Here is a 7,991-nt window from a genome sequence, read left to right as displayed (position 1 = left end):
CCATCATTTTTTCAAGATCTGTATTTTTTCACAACTCCTGAACCACTTTTGCTGTACCCTCTGGAACTCAAAATCAATTGTTAGTAAAATTTTCTAAATCTCTAGCTTCTCTCAACTTTCCCTTCACCTCCTTGCATACCTACCTCTTACAATGTGGATTTTTCTCCCTACACCTCTCACATCACTGAGCCAGGAAGTAAGCTAGGTGTCCTTTTTCATCCTCAATGCCACTATAAGACCAGTCTCTGCCTTCTCTAAAATTCCTCACTTTGAATTTTATATTAACTATGCCACCCACTATCTTTCCTCATTGCAAATGAACCCCATTTTTCTTTCATCATTCCTGGGGTCAGTCATTGTAGTATTGCTTCTGGCATAATGCCTGATAATTTCAATATCATCCATTAATTATTTTCCCCAGTTTCTTACCCCTTTCACCAGTAATCTTGTCCTACAACCTGTATTAGACACTTACTCCATGATTAAATTCTGGTTTCTGTAAATTTCAGTAGCCATTATCCCTCCTTTATGCCAATTTCAAGCATCTAACTCTGACCACTTTCTGTACTTCTAGTTCATGCCCCCTTGCACACTAATTGTAACAATTTCTTGACACCACTGTTGTTATTGTTGTTATGTGCCGTCAAGTCGGCCACGACTCATAGCCACCCCTTCTTGGGTTTCCGAGGCAGTATCACTACGGAAGTAGGTTGCCCAACCTTCCTTCCAAGGAGTGGCTGGTGAGTTTGAACTGCCTAGATCCTACAATCCCTTGGTCATACTACCTTTGCATTATCTCTTTCTCTCTTGAAGTCTTTAATCCTCTTTTTACCGAGCTTAAATTGCACGGCTAATCTTTAAAATTTGCTCCTTTGCATACATCTTCAACTTCCTTGCCCCTCTCTTGCCTTAACATACTTGCAGGGCAAAACTACCAGGGCCTGTGATGTCAGCTGTGACTCACGGCAACCCCATGTGTGTCAGAGTAAAGAACAGTGCTCCCCACAGGGTTTTCAATGGATGATATTTTGGAAGTAGATTGGCAGGCCTCTGTTCTGAGGTGCCTCTGGGTGGACATTAGTTAACAGTGAGTACATTAATAGTTTGTACCACTCAGGGACTCTGGGCAAAACCACAAACCTAGTTAAATCCACCTTTCTGCCTACCTGTCACCTGTATCCACAAAGCTAAATCAGGCCTGGAAGAAACAAAGTCACTTTAATTCGTAACAAGTGAACTCAAATAGGCCCTAGTGCTGCTGGTAATTATACTGTATTTTCCTAGTCTATTTATTGACTCACTTTGGTGAACTATTTCAGACTTTCTCAAAATGCCCACATCTCCATCTCCTTATATATTCTCAGCTAATGACCCTGCTTCCTATTTCATTGAGAAATACAGAAGTAATCACAAGTTCCCACCTACCAGCCCCAGTGTCCGTATGATCTGCCTTTCTTTCTGCCACTTAGGATAAATGGTCTGCACTTTAAAGTAAAGCCAATGCTCTACTTGTGAACTCATCTCCTAAGCAAACCTTTCTGTTGATGTTGCTTTACCTTTTATCTCCTGCAACATCATTATTTTCCCTTTCAAACAGATCACTCCCATCATCACACTAATATGCTGCTACTTCTCCCATCAGAAACCCTCCTGACTCCATTTCCTTGCTTCATTTTACAGCAAAACTCCTTGAAAGAGATGTTTACCCTCCCAAATTCTCACCATTCTTTCTTAAACTTACTTCAATCAGTCTATAGACCTTATCACTCTACTGGCATTACCTTTGTTAAGGGCATAAATGATCCCACATTACTGAAAAAACAAATCAAATTCACTGCCATGGAGTCGACTCTGACTCATAGTGACTCCTGTTGGGTTTCCAAAGCTGTAAAACTTTATGGAAATAGACTGCCCCATCTTTCCTCCATGGAGTGGCTGGTGGGTTTGAATCACTGAACTGGTTAGCAGCCAATTGCTTTAACCATTGAACCACAAGGACTGCTTCACTTTACTAAAACCAATGGATAACCCTCAGTTCTCGCTTACTGTATCCATCAGCAGTACTTCATTAAATTAATTGATCATTCTGTCCCTGACATGCCTTCTTCACTTGCCTTCCAGGCCACCATCTTACTACAACAATGGTGATTTCCTTTTGGACTCTGGTTGCATAGTGGTTAATGCATTCAGCTGCTAACCAAAAGGTCAGTGGTTCAAACCCATTAGCCACTCCATGGGAGAAAGATGAGGTAGTCTGCTTTCATAAAGATTCACAGCCTTGGAAACCCTGTGGGGCAATTCTACCCTGTCCATAGGGTTGCTATGAGTCAGAATTGACTCTATGGCAGTATGTTAGTGGATTTTTTGCTCATCCCTTCTCATCTATTCTTAATGTTGCAATGTCCCAAACCTCAGCTCTAGGTCCTCTATTTTAGGACTTTATTATTCACTCACTTCCAGTGCTGATTACTCCCATATTTATATCTCAGTTTTAGGGTTTTCTAGGTCATCCCATTGATTTTTATCTTTTTCTGCACCAGTACTCACTGTTTTAATTATCACATTTCTCTCTCTAAAAGTATTCCTGGTAGTCTTCTCTATCTGAAAGAATATACTTAGAATTACTTTGTCAAATTCCCCAAACTTCCCTTTGAGCTTTTAAGAAATATTTTATTGAACACATGAATTAATTTGTGGAGGAATGTTGATTTTACAATATTGAATCTTCCTACCCAGGAAAACAGAATGTCTCCATTTATTCAAATATTTGTGAAGTTTTATAATTCTCTTCTTATAGATCTTATAGGAGCTCTGGTAGCATAGTGCCTAAGGCACTTGACTGCTAACCAGAAGGCTGGCAGTTCAAACCCACCAGCCACTCCTCAGAAGGAAAGTTGGGCAATCCTACTTCCGTAGTGATACTGCCTCGGAAACCCAAGGAGGGGTCACTATGAGTCGGGGTTGACTCGACGGCAAATAATAACAACAACAACAATGGCTAATGATCATGAACATTTCTTCATGTGTTTGTTGGCCACCTGAATATCCTCTTTGGTGAAGTGTCTGTTCATGTCTTCTGCCCATTTTTTAATTAGATTGTTTGTCTTTTTTGTTGTGGAGGTGTTGAAGTTTTCTATAAATCTTAGAGATAAGTCTCTTGTCAGTTATGTCATTGCAGAATACTTTTTCCCAATCTGTAGGTTCTCTTTTGACTCTTTTGGAGAAGTCTTTGGAAGCACATAAAAATTTAAGTTTTAGAAGGTCCCAGTCATCTAGTTCATCTTCAGCTGTTTGGGCATTTTGGATTACGCTTGACAGTAGATATATGCCATAACCCTAAATTTGCCTTTATTTTTGCCTTGAGGAACTTTATAGTTTTAGGTTTCACATTTAAGTCTTTGATCTATCTGGAGTTAGTTTTTGTGAATGGCTTGAGGTCCAGATCTTGTTTCATTTTTCTGCAAATGGATATCCAGTTTTGCCAGCATCATTTGTTAAAGAGGCCAATCAGTTAGCTTTTAAATCTACTGTTGTATTTTCAGTTCTCTACTAGTCAACTGACTAGGTTAGGCTATATTTCAATAACAAATCAATTCTGAAACCTCAGTGTCTTAACCCAATAAAAGTATTTCTCATTTATGCAAAGTTGTATTTAGGTTGGGAGGCTCATCTCAATGTGATGACTATGCCCTCTGAAAATGGAAAGAGAGAGAATAGAAAAGGCACACTTGTTCTTAACAACATCACTTATGAAATGACACATCACTTATGCTCACATTCCAATGCTAAGATTAGTCATATTGTCCCAATCAAACTGCAAAGGAAGTGTGAAAATGTAGTTTTCTTACGTGTCCAGGGAAAGGAGAAAGCCACTTGTTCTTTGAAAGTCTCTTACTATTTTATCTTTGTATCTCAGCCTGTTTCTTCTGTATGGATGTCAGTATCTGTATCACAATTTCCTGAAACATTGTTTTTGACCTTGCAATAGATAATTTTCCAAGCATATTTTATACCTGCACCTTCATAATGATTATTTTTTCCCTTTCTCTGCAGTCTTAGACACACTTTTTTTTTTTTTTTTACCCATTCTTATAAGAGATTAAGATGAGTTCAGAATCAGTACTTTTAACAGCTTTAGTTTTTATATTGTTTTAGATCCTTTGTTTTGTCTATTAGGATGGTCAACTAGTTTTTTTTTTTTTTTTTAAAGATTATATCCTGATTTAACCCTTAGGCCTTTAAATTTCCCCAATAATCTTACAACTTTTTTCCTCTGAACTATTATTTTTCCTTACCCAATTGCCTACGTGAACTGATTACTGTGAACTAGTGGAGTACATAAAAACCTTTGATTCTGTTATGCATTGCTAGTAGAGTTCCCTTGCCTCTGTTTTTATGTGCATGTGTGTTAATTGTCAAGTCTTTCTCTCATAGAATGCAGTATAGCATCACCACTTCACATCTGCTTCATGTCTGGATATTTTCTGGGATGTGCTTCGTTTAATAGATATAGAAATATGGCCAACAATCTCAAAAAGTAGGCTGCATTAAAAAGATAAAACCAAAACCAAACCAAACTCATTGCCATTGAGTCAGATCTGACTCATAGTGACCCCCCCTTGGGTTTCCGAGGTGGTATAACTACGGAAGTAGATTGTCCAATGTTCCTATGCATTAAAAAGATACTTACTCTATTTTCTGATTAGTCTAGACTCTAAATTGGAGGGCATAAAGTGGATGAGTTATCAAGTTATAAAATATATTATAACCCCCTTCTTTATTTTTAGAATGTTTCTGTTTAATCACATGTAGATAGTGGTAGTTCCCTTGCATTTTAGGGTATCTGTTCTCAGTTCTCTCTTTCTCTGTATACAATCTCTCTCTCTCTCTCTCTCACACACACACACACACACACACATCTTCTCCTATAGCATTATAGATATTTTAGTGAAAGGTTGGGAGACACTGAAGCCTTACTTATAGCTGTCTTTTAAAGAATCAATCCCAGCCCTCACAAAAGGATTCTTTGGAGTGTGTATAGGAGTAATGAGGAGCTGGTCTCTTCAGAGGATGTGAAGACAGGTTTGGGCCTGTAGAGAACTTCTTAGCTCCCATAAAAGTCATAAATCATTATAAGTGGAAGTAGTATATTGAACAAACTACCAAAAAACCCAAACCAAACCCCTGCATCGATTCTGACACAGAGTAACTCTGAAGGACAGAGTAGAATTGCTCCATAGGGCTTCCCAGGCTGTAAATCTTTACAGAAGAGACTGCCTTATCTTTGTCCTGTGGAGCGCTGTGGGTTCAAACTTTTGACCTTTTGGTTAGCAACCAAATGGGTTAACTATTAAGCCACCAGAGCTCCTTATATTGAGCAAGTAGGACTAAAAAGTGTAACCATAAGATGGCTTCAGACTCTCTGGATCTTCCAGGTATTTAAAGCTTTTTCCTCATGGACACTCTTCTTCTTCTTCTTTTTATTGTGCTTATGGTGCAAATTTACAGAGCAGAATTTCTTTCACATTCAACATCTCAAGTACATTTAGTTTCACTAACCAATTATCATCCCCAATCTTAATCCACTCTCCTCCTCCCCCTTCCAGATGACCCCCCATCCCTGTGCCCTTCTTAGTTATGCACTCCTGTCTGTCCAGTCTTCCTCCATGTGAATGTTGCCCCTTTGGTGCCCCATGGCCAATTGCTCCAAGGGATGCATCTTTGAAGAGTAGGTGGGTGCATCACTCTGGGTTGGATGTTCTGCAGGTTAAGTCTTATTACTGTTGGGCTGAGAGCCTGCCCTTGGGAAAGAGTTTTATCCCAGGCCCAAAGTCTTGGGGGTCCCACCAGACTCCATCTGGCCAGTACTTCTGGTTGTTATTGTGTTTTTGAATTTTGTTCTACATTTTTCCTCCCACTCTATCCAGGATCTCCAGTTTTGATCCCTTCCCAAGTGGTTGGCATCAGTAGCTGGGTACAATCTAGTTCTTCTGGTTTTGAGGTCCTCATGGACATTCTTGAGGGTTTTTGGAATAACTGCTTGCTGGGGTTTTTCAGCTGTAGTTCCTTGATATGGATTATACACTAGTTTCTCATTTTTTATTTTTCCCTATTAAATAGCACCCAGTATAGCCTCTGCTAGGAGCTCTGGTAGCATAGTGGCTAAAGCACCTGACTGCTAACCAGAAGGCTGGCGGTTCAAACCCACCAGCCACTCCTCGGAAGGAAGGTTGGGCAATCCTACTTCCGTAGTGATACTGCCTTGGAAACCCAAGGAGGGGTCGCTATGAGTCCGGGCCGACTCGACGGCAGATAACAACAACAACAACATAGCCTCTGCTAGATTACACTCATGGGTGGCCCATAATTTATCTCCAGGAAATGTGCATCCCTGGTTCACAAAGTCTGGGAAAGCTGCCCAATTCCAACATGGCAGCATACTCTCTTTGCTTACACCATCAGAGTAGTTAGCCAGCTTTTCTCCCCACTTTTAAATTTCTAGACGGGATTTAGGCTACTGTGTCCCTTCTTCTCCTAACTTTAGAGGGAATATATCCCTGGAGGAGGTGATCGTATCCTTAGATTGGGGGAAGGAGGTGGGTAAATTTTGGTCAGTGTCATAAGGTGGTTTCTCTACAGAAGCAAAACCAGTAAAGCTTATATATAGAGAAGGAGAAATTTACCTTAGGCAAATGGTTCACACAATATGAAAGCTAGCAAGTCCCTAGTTCTTGGAACAAATGTCTAGCTGGAAGCTTTTCCTGACTCACACAGCTGTAGGGGCTGATGAGCTCAAGATTGGCAGACAGTATATGACAGGCTGCTGACTTCGGCAGAAGACAAATCTAAGATCAGTAGGAAAAATGGTGGATTTTTAGCTCACAGGACAGGTGTAGGCAGCATGACAGGATCCAGATCCACAGAAGGTTCTTGAATTTTCCCAAGATGTTCATTTATATATTCTAAGCAGGGCACACCCCTAAGGAAATTCCCTTTCAATTGACTGACTGCTCAAAGCATATACATCAGATCTCATCATGGAAACAACCACATCACAACTGCTTAAACCACTCAGAATCATGGTTCAACCAACTTGACACACAACCCCAACTATTATAGTCAGTTTATGTCAATAGTGATAATAAGCCCATTCTCCTTGCCAGTGATTGGTTTCAGGACTGACATGCAATACAGAAGTAAATATGTCACTTTGAAAACTAAGGTGCACCTATCCCAACCCAAGGAATTTTTAATCACCTCACATATATGCATGTGAAAGCTGGATAATGGATAAGGGAGACTGAAATAGAGTTGATGTCTTTGAGTTATGGTGTTGTCAAAGAATACTGAAAATACCATGGACTTCTAGAAGAATGAATAAATCTGTCCTGAAAGAAGTGCAGCCAGAATGCTCCTTAGAAGGGAGAATGACCAGACTTCATCTCACCTACTTTGGTTATATTGTCAGAAGGGACCATTCTCTGGAGAAGGATATCATGCTCGGTAAAGTAGAAGGTCAGCAAAAAAGGGGAAAACCTTGAACAACATAGAGTGATGCAGAGGCTGCAATGATGGGCTCAAGCACACCAAGGACTATGAGGATAGTGCAGGACCAGGCACTGTTTTGTTGTGTTGTACATAGGTCACTACGAGTGGAAAATGACTTGATGGCCCCAAACAACAACTACTTATGGATTCAGGGTTGCTATGATTCAGAATTTCCTTGATGGCTATGGATTTGGTTTGGGGAATTTTTATGGGTAATGAGGGTAGTTGTGGTTCAGTGGAATTCTTGCCTTCCTTGTGAGAGACCAGGTTTTATTTCTCCCAGCCAATACACTGGATGTGTAGCTACCCTCTGTCAGCAGAGGCTGCATGTTGCTGTGATGCTGAACAGGTTTTAGAGGACCATCCCAGAGTAAGATGGACTAGAAGAAAGGCCAGATACGAGGAATGGTTTATATACGGAAGGACATTTTTTTTTTTTTTTT

Source organism: Orycteropus afer, unplaced genomic scaffold, assembly GCF_000298275.1.
Source record: "Orycteropus afer afer isolate SDZICR_OR568_19922 unplaced genomic scaffold, OryAfe1.0 scaffold00175, whole genome shotgun sequence".
In the NCBI taxonomy this organism is placed as follows: domain Eukaryota; kingdom Metazoa; phylum Chordata; class Mammalia; order Tubulidentata; family Orycteropodidae; genus Orycteropus; species Orycteropus afer.
The sequence above is the reverse complement of the archived record's forward strand: the minus strand, read 5'-3'. Positions refer to the sequence as shown.